The sequence below is a fragment of the Anguilla anguilla genome, chromosome 10 (assembly GCF_013347855.1).
Source record: "Anguilla anguilla isolate fAngAng1 chromosome 10, fAngAng1.pri, whole genome shotgun sequence".
Classification (NCBI taxonomy): domain Eukaryota; kingdom Metazoa; phylum Chordata; class Actinopteri; order Anguilliformes; family Anguillidae; genus Anguilla; species Anguilla anguilla.
In genome coordinates this window covers 10,950,354-10,967,001 of record NC_049210.1, presented here as the reverse complement: position 1 = coordinate 10,967,001, position 16,648 = coordinate 10,950,354, and positions in this window count along the sequence as shown.

The window sequence follows — 16,648 nt, the reverse complement described above, 5'->3', positions numbered from 1 at the left end:
GCTTTTTCTGAACACGGTTTGTACTTTAGCAGAAACAAGACTTGGTGGGGTTCCACCATCCCTGCTGAACCCAAGACTTAAGGCATCACAAGGCCAAATGGAGAACAGACATTTTACAGTGCACATGTACTGTATTTGAAATTTGAAAAAAGGCAATAATGGTAAGATTAAAATAAATGTCATATTTTCAACTAATTTAATGAAAACAAAAATAAAAACTTGTTTTTCCAACCCTAATTTAATTGGACTGTAATTTGATTTTTATCAACCTTAAAAATAATAAGAAACCTTAAAATAAGGTTTGGCGTGTGTGTCACTATGTGTATCTCCAATTAAAATTATTGATTACTATTAACCACATTTTTATAACAAATTACACATTTACAGCAGCAACTGGTTGAAACACCAGGCCAGTCTTAAACTTCAGAAATGTCGTGGTGATTGGTCTAATGCCATTACCCTTTGTGGTGAATCTATCTGGCAATGCCTCTCACTGATACAACTGAAAATATACTGCAGTTAAATAGTCCAGATCAATGAGTATCATTGAGTAGTCTCTGAAATGATCACTGGCACACTGTCAAATGCTAGCCTCTGTCTCTAATCAACCTTTGTTCTGACATTTAAAAAACATCCTACTCCTGAAATAATGAGGTATCAAATTTATTCTCAGATAATATTTTCACTTGGACCTCACAGTACTGCATTATCTTCCTAATGATTCTCAAGCTTTTGGGTGGTCGGTGCAATACGCAAGACTGGAACATTTTAAACTCAATGTGTAAAATTTAACATGTAAGGACATTACAGCTATTGAATGGAACCATAGTGCGAGGTAGAGATATGAAAAAGTCAATGGATTCCAGACTATTTTGTTCTGCATCTTATGTGAAAAATATTAATCAAAGGGCAAGAGACAGGGGGGGTTAGTGCGGGGAGGGAGGGGGAAGAAAAAGAATCTAATTACATAGATAAGATTCTTTTTCTAAATCTAATTAAAAGTGTTAGTTCTTTGGACTTATCTGCAATGGAAATGTCCCTCAGTCAGTTTCAGTGGAGATATGAGCAGCAGTTCTCTCTCAGCTGAAGGCCATAAAGATTCTGGGGAGAATGATGGGGCCGGGTGTGGGGGGGAGACAAGGGCATGGAAGAGAGATGCTGAACAACATGCTGAACCACAGGTCTAATATTTATTGTTTAAAAAAATGTTCAAAAACCTCATGAAAATAAAAATGTGACTGGGCTGGGAGGGTGGGAGGGGTAGTCTCATTGTAAGTAAAAGTAAAAGGACCAAGTTGCATTGGTCCAGCTGAAACACTAAACAGAAAAACCTAAAGACAAACCAGTCAGTCTGACAACCATAGCAAAACCCAGCATCCTAAACAGCACAGACACGACGCTTTGCAGCGAGGCCAGGCACACAGTGTACAGTGTTTCACTTAAAAACAACGTTTCACTTAAACAAAAATATAATTGCCTAGTGTCGCAATGCCACCCCAGGCAAGTGTGTATATATACGCATACATCATGAGAATTACTTTTTTAGTGTAAGATTTGAAATTAGAAGTCAATTCTTACACTCAAAGGCATTACAAATATTTTAAATTGTGAGTATAAAGCATTATAATATTTGCAGTGTTGATCTGTAAATAAAGCCTGCCAGCTGCACCCACCCTGGATCTTTTATATGGTAAATATGAACTCTCAGACATCCCAGCTATCCTAATAGTTCCAGTTTTGCAACTGACTTTAAACAAGTCTGCCATCAGTCTGTTTTCTGAAGGCTGGAAATTTTCAGACCATCAACTGGTGATGCAATAAGACTGACAGAGGGTGAAACAACTGATGGAAGTTGAAACAGCAGTCACCCTAGGTTCTCTCCCAAATGAAGATAAGATGGTAGAATGAGCAGAGGTGGATGTTTTAGGAATTAAAATTGAATTCAGTGGTAGAAAAAAAAGTAACGAAGAAAGTAAATCTGCTCACAATGCATATTTCACTGTGCACAACATATTTCAATGTCAGGGTAGGGGTAATGATGTATGACAACACTACTGCATTTGAGAAAACTTTGGGGTGGGGGGGGGGTATCAAACACGAATCATGACTGCTCATAACAGTAATCTCACAGAATTGTATGTGTAAAAATGAGAGAATTCAGGAATAACAACTTTTAAACAATTCCTCTCACCTTTTTTACTGAGGATTCATTTTTAGAGCAGAATATAAAGTTGTTCTTAGATAAGTGAGTACTGCAAAGTTCTATTTCTGTCATGCAGCAATTCTTTTTTTAAATGTATTATTTTTAAACAATGCAGTTTCTTTGCAAGTACTTGAGTACATTTTACACTTGCCGTACTCCCTCCATCTTGTAATATTATACATTAAGTGGCAGAGCAAAGAATAGTTCACAATTATTTGACTCAAGCTCAAGTTAGACACACAGACTGCAAGAATAAGAAAGTGCAAGTGTACTTTGGCAGTTCATGAGAGTACTTGAAAGGGTGCCAAGATCCAGCTGCAGATAATTTTGATGAAACACACTTTACTTTTTACTTTACTGGCATTTAGCAGATGCTCTTATCCAGAGCAATATACAAGGCAAACACAAGTGCGAAGATTAGGGTAGCAAAATGGGTAAAGGACTGCCCGAAGTACCAAACAGATGGAAAACATGTTTTAACCTTAAAACAGTTTTACCTGAAGATCAATGTGAAATAATTTACTTTGTCTTTTTTGAATTAGACCTGGAAACACTGATTAAAATGGCCCAAAGGTACAAGGTTTCTACACATCAACTGGCTTCGGTAAATTAGGTGTAAACATTGTACCTCATCTAATAGAGAGAGAGAGAAAATGAGGGAAAACTAACTTGAGATATTTGGAAGATATATGCGCACACATATACAAGCTTTGCAACAATGTCTACACTGCCCTAAGAGGACGACTGGTCTTACAATCTCACGCAGGAAGCAATTAATTTATGTTGATTTGTGATCAATATGCTATGGGCTAAATAACACTACCTGCTATTGGAGTTAAATAATGAACTGAGCTGTAAGCATCTGCTAATGAACTGAGCTTGCCATTCTTTTACATGGGGCGTATGGAACACGCTTAGTGATTGCTAGGCAACTAGTGAACTGGGACTAAATTCACTGCCAAACCGTTGCAGCTGCACAATATTGAGCCAGTAACAAAGCTGCTTGAAATAACGGAAACAAAACACAAACAGCAGCAGAGGGATGTGTCCAGTCCTGTGGTGCATTTTACCTGACATGATTCTGAAATTAGCATCAACGCCAATCATGGTGAACATTTAAAGGGAAGAAGGGATGTATTTGTCTGTCCACACAAACCTGTAAATTATTTGACCATCAAATCAGCCGCAACACAGAGGTTGGGATATCATGCTGTTTTTTTACATAAATAAACTGAATATTAATATGGTACCATAACCTTAGCTTGTGTTTTGTGCCTAGACACAGTTCAGAAGTTTGATGTGCCTTTTGCATAAGAAGCTATGGAAACTAAAGAATACATATTGCTTAGAAAAAATATGTTGTTCTGGACCATCAATAAAAGGCTGTTGCATGATGTTGTTCTATCACATGTGAGGATAACTGATTCTACATTGAACTCTATTAAACAACTTTGTTAAGACGTTGCTATTTTAGATAAATGGTACATTTTGCATGTGAAAATCTATTTACATACATAGAAGTACTCATTTAAACCTGGAAAACACTTTCATCTCAATGGAAGTAATGCATTGCCTTTTTCTAGCTTATATACAAAGAATGTATTGATTGCTAATGGCTCAGAGGTGAATTTTGGTGATGTGAATACCATCACTGCAATATACGTTTTTTGACTTACTACGAACAGTTATTGGATCATAAAATCTTCAACCTGGGGGTGTTCATTTTCACCCACCTTTGGGGGAGGGGACTGCCTTGTTATTTCTTTTTTGTTTTATCGCTAGTGGTTTTACCAACTGAGATGGGTTTTTTTGCATGAAAGTGCAAAGAGTAAAAGTTTTACAATAGTATATGGGTTATAGCGCTTCACCTTGAATCAAAGATAGATAAAAGCAATAATTTAAGACAATGTTACTGTTAGATGCTAATGTCTAATTTCAAGGCCAATGGGCTTTAGGGACTTATGACATATGATATTTTGTTCATGTATTACCACACATACTAGCCAAAATCCATTGTATCTCAGTTTTTAATAAAACTTCTCTTCTTAAGTGCATGTTTCATACTGTGAAAGTTAAAGCTATTAATCATATCCCCACTTTAATCTTCTGTAATATCCCACGTTGTCCAATTGTTTTATGAAAAAAGTGGAAATTGTTCAAGGAAAACTTTCCATTTCTAAATAAAATGGACGATATATTTTTTTCAGACAATGAGCATCTACAACAGCATTTTACCAAACCATTAATGTGCCATACCATGCCAATGCAATAAAATATATAAAAGAAAGACAGACCAAATTGGTGGGTTTTATAGATCAGTTTTATAGATCAACTGAAAAATATAGATTGGGGGTGGCTAGTCATCAAGGTCCAACAGGAAATATACTGAGGTCATGGCCACCACAATTAATTCCGACAAATAAGGACTGTAGTAAATCATATAGATTCTTGATAGAACAAAAATGAGATTTGATAGCACCGTGACTTGAATTGCTTTCCCCTGACTGTGTGTGAAATGCTTGTGAATGAAGAAATTATTCCTTAAAATGGCATCACAAATATCACATTGCAATTCCTTAAAAATGATGTTAATTTAATTTCAGCTATAATCATGCCTTCTCCATGCACATACTGAGTTGACAACAGTATCAATCTTGCAAAGCGATTTAGTCATTTATGTTTCTCACCTTTAATCATGGCTATTAGCGTCTATCAATTGAATAAATAAATAAATAAATAAAGCAACTGACAAATTACGACTTTGGTTAAACATTTTAATCATTATTTAAATTTTGATTAGAACTTTTTATAACTTTCTGAATTGTAAAATGTTGGGCACTTACTCTAGTTAAGATGGAAACCCATGCTTCAGATAAAATATCTAGAAATGATGCAAAGATAGTATTAGTGGATATTTAATCCACGCAGACTGACATAAAAATACAAAAACTATTAAGAATAAAACATGAACAAGCAAAATAACTCAACTGCAATGTCGGAAATACAATATTATCCATTTTGCTTCCCTTGTGCTTCAAGATTCAATTTCCTGACAAGCCATTACAAGAAGCAATTTAAACAAATAAGAACATAATAACTTAAGAATACATTATGCTGAGAACATTAAGTCCTTCTAGGATCATCATATAAAGAGTTTTCCATGATCTCATAAAGTTTCACACCAGCATGGAATGGCAAGAAGGATTTACACCTTTATCTGTAACCATAGAGAATACCAGTCTCTTCAGCTGTCTTGGTACAGCAATTTGACATTTGGCTGCACACAATTAATAAATGTGATTTTTGAATGCATATTTAAAATTTCTGACTTAAATATGTTCAGAAATATACATGTACAGTGAGCTCCATAATGTTTGGGCACAAAAACATTTTCTTCATTTGGCTCAGTACTCCACAATTTCTGATTTGCAATGAAACTATTCAGATGTGGTTAAGTGCACGTTCTCAGCTTTCATATGAGGGCATTTTAGACGTCCCCCCATTTCAGGGCCCCATAATGTTTGGAACGTATTAATGTCATGTAAATGGAAGGACTGTTCAAAAGGACACCTTTTGAATGAAATACAGGGCTTAGCCAAAAAGAGAGAACAGGTAAATAAATAAAATGTCTTTGGTGGGATTCCACTGGGTACCACCCTCAACAGAATTAGCTTCTGGGAAGTGAAATATGATTGGGAAAACAGACACGCACACATGTTCCAATTTGGAGAGGTTTGCTGCTGTTTGGAGAAGTTTTGGGGACCCTTCGGCCCGCTTTTGGGAAGACATCAAATATTACTGCCCTGTTCAATCCTCTCCAAACTTTTATCCAGGTGTTGTATACACCCTGGGGGATGATTGGAAAAAGAAATCTGGTTTTGCTCGGTATCAGAAGTAGATAGATTAGATATACTTTATTGAACCCCATGGGGGAATTTGTCATCAGCATTTAATCCATCCTGGTTACTTAGGAGCAGTGGACAGCCACAGTGTAGTACCCAGCTCCAGTTCTGTGGCCAATGCCCTAGTCCAGGGCAATGACAGCAGACCTTGCGAGTTAACCCCTCACCACCGTGCTGCTCATGCCACTGAGTACATGCAATCCCTACAGAATAAAGAAAATGCAAAATGATGATACTTTTCCTGAATATGTATGTCCAGTATGTTTACTGGGTGAGACTCCCATAGGTTCAGGGGATTTGATATACATTAGTACAAATGTGCTTTTTATTTCAAGTTTGTCAATGTCTGTACTCTGGGTTTTAAGTGGGTTTTAATGGGTTAAACTTTGAATGGATCTGACCTCTGGATATTTAACTGTTTTGTATTCCACATCCATCATGCAATCTGAGCCTGGGTCTTGCACAAGACCCCATGAACTATTGATTTTGAGAAAGGAACTAGAGAGGAAACAGGGTCTACCGAACTGAAATGAATCCTATACCACGGCAGTGATAAGCAGCTGCGCTTTATAGAAATTGCTTTGACTTACCATCCAGCTATGTGAGGCTTTACTAGTGTGACCTTTGCTCGTACTGAATAAACATGTTTCTTTCAGATATATATGGAACGCACTCATATTGTTGATATAGAGCTTCCATTCCACTACACCAAGCTCAGATCGGAGTGGAGCTAAAATTCTGCAGAATGGTGGGAACAAGTCAAAATGCCAAAAACCAATTGTATACCTCATCAAATTAATACCTGTAGCTTCAAGACCACACAGAAAACAAGCTTGCACTGGTAGGATTTCTCACTTATTGACAACTTGCAAATATTATGTAAATACAAATGTAATAAAACATACTGTCACTGCATGAAATGAAGAACTTCCATTTTTGTTTTCACCCAAGTTGTCACACTGCTATTAGAGCAATAATTAAGTGTATTCTCAGTATATTCCAAGTCTGGGGGCATTTTCCTGGGAGTTTGGGAAACCACAACTATCCCAGTCCCCTTGTCCCCTTAGGGGGAAGGGTCACTGCAAATCATATAAAGTTATTCAATGATCACCTTTAACCTATGATTGAACATTTCTTTCGTGATGGGAGTGGTCTCTTTCAGGATGACAATGCCCCATCCACAGGGCACAAGGGGTCACTGAATGGTTTGATGAGTATGAACATGATGTTCATTTTTTGTGTTTGATTTTGTGTTCCTGACAAGTAAAAGTTCAGTTAAAGTTCATTATATAGTTCTCTGGTCCATTACCCCCATAGCATGCATAACCTCAAATGGTATCAGGCAAATTAATCAGTACTAATGTATCCAATTCTTATTCAATTGCAAATTTTCAATTGGATTTTATGAAGTACTTTTTGCTTGCCATTGAATTAGTTTATGAAAACAAAAATCAATCAGCCTACTCTCAGTTTCCATGGCTTTGTTTCATTATTTTTTTTGTTGTCGCTAGATACAAGCACATTCAGAGGAATAAAATCTGCTTGTGATAGTTCATCTGAAATAGAAAGACTGATATAAAGGCAGAGTGAACTTCTTGCCAATTACTGTCCAAAGTCAGATAGAAAGTAGACAAACTAATAGTTCTGGTAAAATGAACTAAAAAAAAAAAGAAAACCCCAAAGAAATACCACTAAAAACCAATCACTTTTTAAAAAACCATAGAGGCACCAAAGCAACAGCCACAAACAGTTACTCTTCCCACATAGTCTCTGTCAGCTAATTTTATGCAGCTTGCCATGGCCCAAATACCAATTACACACAGGTGCATCCTATTCCAGCATTATCCCAGCTCCACCCAGAATTCCTGCAGTAATTCACTCCCAACAGTTTGTTAACCACATTTTAAACATTTATCTCATGTCAAACAAATAACCAGATGTTATTTTATGTTATTTAATCAAATTCATCTTTGTTTGTTGTTTATTGTTGCAATGACAGTAAATGAGTCATTAGACTACTAATGAGATAGTATTACATAAAAAGTGTTACCCTTGAGTTACTCATGTCATTAAAGGAGCTACTGTGGTTCCCAGAGCCATCCGTGTTATGCCCCAAAACTGGACAATTTTCCAGGAAAACCACAGGGCCAGCCCCAGTGTCCACTGTCAACTCACCTCCCCTGAGAAAAAAAAAAAAAAAAAACACTGCATTCGATTTGAACTGTTAGACCAACTCCTCCACCAGATTGAACTGGCACACAATTTAGATGCTGTGGTCTTAACACCTCTGAGAATCAATCGTGAACTTTCACTGTAAAGTGTTTGATTAATGGAATTCAATTATCCAGGTGCCATGCGCTTGTTAACTCACAATAGGCTTAAGCAATCTGGTGCTTAGAATCATAAAAATGTTTATATAAAAATCCAAGATATACAATACCGCATATAATTAAAGTAGTGTACACTGTAGGCACGCAATGTAAACAGAAAGCTCACACAGCCATATATCCATAAAATGTGTACTTTAATCCTTGCATTGCTTTTTGCCCTTCTCTTCTAATGAAAGATAATTGCTGCCAGTATATTTTATAGCAAATAAGGTCTCCAAACTTTCTGACTCAATTTTACAACACATCACTAAACACCTGACATGTAACTGTTTCAGCTGTGTAGAGTGCATCACTGTAGCCAATATATGTTTGCTTTTGCACATATACGTGTGTGTGTGCGTGTGAGTGCTTGTGTGTGTGTATGTGTGTGACATGTAAGAAAATCAAGTAAAACGTTACATTACAATTCTGCTCAGGGCTTCCCTGATTTTAAAATGAACATCACCATCAAACCTGTAATCATGTAAATGTGCCAGCACATTCATGTTCCTGTCATGCAATCATGTACCATATTTCAGTTTTCTCTGAACTCTAATGTAATTTAATGTGATGTTGTTTCCGAATGGGCAATTACAAGTCCCACCAGGGAAAGGAATTAAATGCCCTACCTTGACACTAAATATTTTATACGGCACTTCTTTTTCAGTTACGTGGAACTTTCAATAACATTTGTCGCCATCAAACAAAGGGCCTTAGAATGAATGAAACGTCCATTTGGACATGGAGTCTACATTTAAAGACAAATAGGACTATTTTTGTATGACCTTCCCTATCACGTGTACGTCCATTAATTAGTTCCTCTGTAGAATTAGGCTGGGCTCTCCTGGCAGCCACTCACCCACAGGGTGAACCCAGATGGGCTCACAGCGTCCAAAATAAACAAGGGAAAACATTTGTTGAAAGCCATTGCAACCATTTGAAACATCCCCAGGCAGAAACTAGCTGCGCCTTGTTGTGACAACGATTGCATTATGCCACCTCAAGAATAAAGAATAAAACAAAATAATGAAAGAGAAGGACACCAACTGTATCTTATACTGTATTTCAGTGTGGATACCAAATTCCTAAGGATGTCTTCTTCTTTCACATTGCATCATCATATGCTTCAGTTTAAAACAGTATGCTGAACAGAAAGAATTACAAATTTTAAATATGTGAACAGACCTATAATTCATGGCCATGGAGGAGGGTTGGCCATTTTTCACAGGAATAACATGAAATGTTGATGATTTCACCTTCTTTTAATTACTTACATTCACTTTTCATGGGCTTTTGCCAATATTTTGTGTGGTAGTATACAGACCTCCTAAATCTAACAATGGTAACTTGGTTCAATGTATTTCACATCCCACTCATTATGGAGGCTACACTCTTTATCCAGTTTTTTTTTCTCATTATTATTAAATGAATGCATTATTTTCTTCTAAATAATGTACTCACAAAGGATACATGTTTCTGATCACCTAAGTGTTATCTGAGAGGTGTATCTTTCAATTCCTGTCAATCATCAATGCTGTGTTCACTCTTGCATCATTACTGCTGAACGGTTTTTGCAGCTTCATATGCTGGTTTACCCTAGTCTCATTTGACTGCAGATTTAGTGAATAATTTTTATGATTTATGCCTGTCTACTACCCTGGATGCAATTGCACCATTCAGAGTCTAAATCTTACTCCAGAAATACCCCCTGGATCGATGATCATATGCTCTCCTTAAAAAGGGATTGTAGAAAGGCTGGGCTTTTAAGTAGTCATGCACTGTCCGGGCTCCAGCTGGTTCAAAATTCAACAGCAAGAGTTACATTTAAGAGCAGTAAGAGAACACATATCGCCCCAATCCTTGCCAAAATCCACTGGTTTCCTGATTTTAGAATTGATATAAAAATTTTATTTATTACTTTAAAGCTTTTAGTCTCTTATAGTTCTGGGAGATTGCTCACAGAAAGATCTCCTTACTGTCTAAACTAAAGATGATAGATCCGTCTCTATGAGTGCTCCCAAGCTCTTGAATTCACTTTGAAAGGCCGAGACAGTTCACAGTTTGAAGCCACTAAAAAGACATTTTTTAGATTGGCCTTTGGATGGCCTTTCTCTTTTTTCATTTCAATGCTGTCTGTTTTATTGGTCTAATTATACCTCCATGTATTACTTTGATTTATTTTATCCTCTTTTTTCTTTTGTTTTGTAAAACACTTCGAGAGACATGCTAAATAAACAAAGTTCTTCTCCTTCTCCTTCTCCTTCTTCTTCTTATTCTTCTTAAAGAGGAATACAATTTTCTCAGAAAGTTGAGTTGAAGCTTTATATTCCAGGGCCTGTATATATATGTATATATAATAGCTCAGTTGCTAATATGGTGAGAAGTGATATGCATCAAGAGGATTAAAAATAAATCATTACATTGTCAAGAGGGCCAGGGAAACAGCTGGAATTGCCTGGAGAGCTTGTTTGGATCAATGGTGTCAACAGATCACTTTTCTACCTGTCAGCCCACAGGTTGTGACCAGTTCATTCTGAACCCAAAACTGTCCTGCTATTGATGATGGATAATAATAATAATAATAATAATAATGGAATACAGAAAACATTTGTACAGTCACTGGATAGCTTGCTACACACTCCAAAAAGTTTTTGTATGATACATTTGTCACACAACAAAGGTTCAGTGCAAGTATTTGCATGGCCTGATGTCAAAATTCTAAAAGCATATTAATTTTTTATATTTAGATATTAATTGTCAAGTTATTAAATTTTATTATTTAAGTTATTAATTTTAACTTATGTTAAGAATTAGGCTACAAACATGCAAGAAACAGTCCTAAATAGTTTTGCCTTTGAAACAATTGCAAATCACTTCTTGCAAAACACAGCCCTTTTTCACAAGTTAAACCATTTTGTCAAAATAGGACTTCTTGTGCTTGTCAATGGCAATGGCAACAGCAGAGATCAAATGGAGACTTGGAAGCAGGTGTGCCTGCTATGATCCCTTTGCCAAACAGGTACTACACTATATAAAGCCTGCCTGTGTCCCTTTATCAGAGCTGTAGGCTGTGTGGAAATGTATTCCTCCACAGGTGATATATTCTTCCAGTCTGTCATTGAACTGTTATGTCTCTTTGCTGGGGTGGGATACTGAGGCACATTTGTAAGCTGAACTGGATATGTGATGCTTCTGAAAATGCAGCTGCCGTCTGAATCAAACGCAGATAATGACAACCGCCTGAACGTTGTGCCAAAAGTGGGTAGGCGCACACTTTGTGCCGTCAGTGACATTATCTGTCTCGAGTTTGCACACAGTGGCTGCCTGCCTAAGCTCGAGTCTCTGGGTTTGAGCGATTAAATACAGTTAGTCTCAATCCGGTTTCATTTAAATCAGATCAGATTACCAACAGCTGTAATGAGATGTTAGCCGAACACGTGAGATGTTGATAATGGAAGGGACACAAACACCCATAGAGCAACATAGGGGAAGAGCAGAATGAAGAGTAGAAGAAAGGAATAAAATAATTTAAAGTGAATTCACTTCAGGTACCTAGACAGAATAGAGAATACTATCTTGCTCCTAACATGCATCTGTGATCTAGACTCTAGCTACAACCCATCCTGCAAATATACCTCACTGAGAATAGGGTAATTGACTTCCTGTACACTTTCAGTGACTGCCAGTGATGACTTATTGATTGGCATTAGCCAAAAAGTAGCTTTTAAAATATTAGCGACATTTTTACACTTAAGGATCCCTCCTAAAACGCTTCTAAAAATGCTGTATTCATTGAAATACTTGATCATAAAAAAACAAAAAAGCACTTAAATTACAGCACTTACAGCATCATTTCATCGGTATGACTGTTATTAAATTAAAACATCACGTATACATGGTGCATCAAACGTTTTCGGCTCACATTATTTGCGTTATTTTTAGAAGAAACACATTACCGTCTCTCTCAAGTGTTCAGTAATGCACTGTATCAATATTTATGAGAATTACATGTAAGGTTTTATCATAAACAAGCCATGCACTGTTAGGCAATAACTTATCTCTGTGAAAACAGGATGCGGCGGGTTAAGGTTGAAAAAGTGATAATATAGCACGCTCAGATCTCCAGATCGGTATTTTAATACTTTCCAGCAATAAAAGTTAACCCAAATTGCACTCAGAGAACTTTGTAACTTTTACATATATTATCTTATCTGGAAGTAAGCAGAATAATGTCAATATCACATCATCAAATCAGCAAAATGCATGCAAAATCTTCAAAAATGTCACTGGATCTTGTTGATATTTTTAGAAAATTGCCCAAAATTGTATGAGAGCTGACACTTAAAGCATTTGTGCAGAACTGAAGTTTTTTGTGATGATAAATACAGTGTCTATTAAATCAAAGGTCATGTGACTGGGAAATGGCCAGATTGTTAAATATTCTGGCTGTGTTGCTACAGAGAAAATATGCCTTATTCGGCATATTACTCAGATGAGCAGCTGATTAGTCAAACACAAGAGGAAGTAAAAAATGTGTGTCCCTGACACATTCTCCCCAATAAAACAACATTAACCAGAGGAATCAGTACATGTTCAGGGAGGCGTAGGCCTGAATCAGCAGACTTCACCAGTGACTTCAGTGGCAACTCTGTATCAAATGTGAGGCTAGTTTTTTAGTATGAGCATCAGTTTTGCCTTTGATTCAGTTATCTCCTCTCTCTACCGACATTGTTCAAATTGTAGTTCAAAATGCAACAAGCTAAAATAACAAATACAAAAGAAAGTAAAATGGCACGGCCACTTTCCAGTGCGCCACCTGTAGCTGGCCTGCTTTCCAGCCGGTGCCAGCTACTCCAAATTTCCAGGGGCAGTTTACATTCTTGGTCTTTCCTGCTCGAACAAAACTAATGAAACAAAATGTAAATCATAAACACGCTCTTGGTGTGAGCTCCCGGTCTCGGCCCCGAACCGTGGAGAGCAGCACACCTTTAAGCACCTGGGCAGATTAACTAACGCAACCCAGGTGTTTGTGCTATCTCCACCAGCCGGCACAGCTGAGACCAATCCGGTTCACCACCGGACCCAATACAGCAATAACAACACTATCGAAACACATTGTTTAAATGGGAATGTAGCCGTGTTCTAATATAAATTCGGAGTCAGCTAAAAAGCCCTGAAGTTGAAAGTGAAATATCTTCAACCAGTGAACCCACTCACCTGTACTTGGCAGATTAAGGCAGAATCACTATAAAAGTAGCTTCCCAGTGCTGTCTCTGTTTCTTTGTCAGAGGGCACTTTGATAATTTTGTATTCAACAAGGTCAGTTGTATTGCACACTGCTAGAATGTGCACTACAATTGAAACAGGAAGAAATGGGCGACCAACCAGTACAAAGGTAGGGTGAGCTATGAGTGGTAGCCGAAAAAGATTTGTGCCTGTTGCATTAATCAAAAATGCATAGCTTCAGTCCATATTGGTATTGGGATCAATTTTGTTTGTCCCTGTGCATCATGGTAGTATAATGGTCCCCTAAGGTTATAATATGCATTTGCTGTGCTCCCAGAAAACTGAGAACTGTTCGGGAAATGTTTAGGCAGAAGTGCTTTGCTAGTGGAACAAATTACTTGCAGATCAATCCAAATTTAACTACAGGCCTTACAGGAGGTATTCATGATGAATAATTTATAGGCAATGTCAGAAACTTCATCCCAACTTCAGAAAGATTTGCTATTTGCAGCAAGATTCAGTGTACCTCTGACTTTTCATTTTAATTAAATGCTTGATTAAGTCCTATTAATTGGAGTTAATCAGAATTAAAATCCTAGGATTGTGCTGTGTTCTTTTCAAAATGAATGCCGGTTTAAAGTCTGACCCTTAGGCATATTTAATTGGACCATGTTTGAATTCTTTGACAGCTGGGCAATTCTTTTTAATAAATTTTTGTCATAGATCTGTTATGAATGCTTCTTATCTTCTTTTTAATGCATTATATATGACAGTTAATTCAAATCCCTTCCATTCATTTTTGTTTCTGCTTGAGACAACAGAAATGATTATATTTGACTTTTTTTTTACAGATAGTCTAAGAAATTCTTTTAGATCTTTCAGCGGCAATCAGGTCTTTCAGATGAAATTCTACTAAATGTTCACTGCTGTAGTACATTTTTTACTGTTACCAACAAAAAAGTATAAGAATAAATGAGAAAAAAGCACTACGTTTTAAATATTCATTAAAAAAAATTATATTTAAAGAGGTGTTTGCTAATTTTTGTGAATGTAGAATGATGAATAAATTAATTAATCACTCAAATTTTTTGGAACACCTCAGCAGCAAGGTCAGTTGTACTGCAGTTCCCAGCTCAGGATAGAGTTGTTGTTTTTTTTCATGTGTGGTCTGGCATCAGCACCTTAAATTAAATTTCACCCGCAGAATGAACGCATAAAGAACACATGCAAGACAGCCACATCAGTTTCACATGGTGTTAAATATTTATGCAATTCTTGGCAATACAGGGGGATTAGCTGCTCTGGCTTCCCACAATTTTCATTGAGGATTTACTGTTTCATTATTCAAATAAGGTAGGAGAAATCAAAGTCTTTCTTTGCATTAGATATGGTTTCCCGGCTCAGTTCTGCAGGAACATTTTTGATTGAGGTCACAGTCCTTTTTCATATCAGAATCTATAGAACGCATCATAAACAGGCTTCTTCATTCCTAACAGCACAAGGTGTTGGCTTGGTAGGTCGGAGAATAGGTTAGAGCGTGATGCCCAGGCAAGAACACAAGACATTGATTTCAAAAGGCTTAGGTTTCTGAAACAACATTCCTGTTTTGTAAAGTTCATACTGACTCCATACACGTCGTGTCACTTCACCTAAACCATAAAGCAAGTGAGTGACTGCTTAAACAAAGGTTGCCAAATTCCTTTGTTTGCTCATTTTTGTTTTGACCAATTATTTTGCCTTTATTGCTCTAGTGAGTTCATTAGCTGAATGTATTTACTCCAACGCATTTCCCAAGGACACCTTATGAATTGTTTCTTTAGTATTGGACACATAATTAAACATATAGGGGAGAGGTCGGTAGAAGCACTAGCACATACAAGGCCCTCCAGGAATTGGGCTTGACAGCCTTGGCTTAAGCAACACTTCAATTATGTGCCATATAGATTACCGCAACTGTGGAGGATTTCTTTTTATATATATATACAAATACTCAGCGGTGTCCAAATCATTCAAGCAGCAAAAGCACACAACTACAACAGCAACAGCAACAACAACAACACAATAGTCCTGATTCTCTATTTAAGGAAACCAAATTTTTGCGATCAGCTAAATACATAACTAGCCACTTGTCATGTTGAGTATGTTTGCGGGATAGCCAAGTTAACGCTATGTTAGCTTGTACTATTGGAAAGTAACGTGATTACTAACAAGTTGGCTAAGTCACAGAAAGCTCACCGAGGCTTAAAACATAAAATACATTATTTAATGTATTAAAAAAATGTACTTTTAGATATAACTTCAACTACTTATCGAGTACATTACATATGTTCACATTTCCACCACTTTGCTGGTTTGAGCCACCATTAATTAAATGGAAGTGAGAAGCCTGAAGTGATTGCAAAGACCTATGGTATGTCTTTCCTGGTGAAGGAATGCATCGGATATTTCCTTTATATTTAACCGAAATAAGGCACCTTAGAAGGACGAATTGTTTGATGACTACAGTTCGGGACATGTCTACGAAGGTTGAGTGTGCAGAAGTGTGAAAATAGTGTAAATGGTGCCTTCAAATGTTGCCTCATAAGGCTGCAGACTTCACACTGGGACAGAGCAATTGTGTATTTGGATCACACTTACTTGGAAAATAGTCAGTGCATACCATACCATACACAAATAGACAAATTTACACACAAATGCAAGCAGCCACACATGCACAAATGCGCACGCACACACACACACACACACACACACAGTGCGTGGAATGACATTAGATCCTAATGAAGTCTTTCAGATGTTGTCTGTCTTTGACATGACAGACACTGGGATTCCAGAGGAGACCATGGCGAAGCCAATTAATAACAGGAAATTTGATCCGAGTCTAGACCATCATCCATCACAACCATCTTCCATGATATCTCTTTCATTAATTAGGATATATTAATGTATAC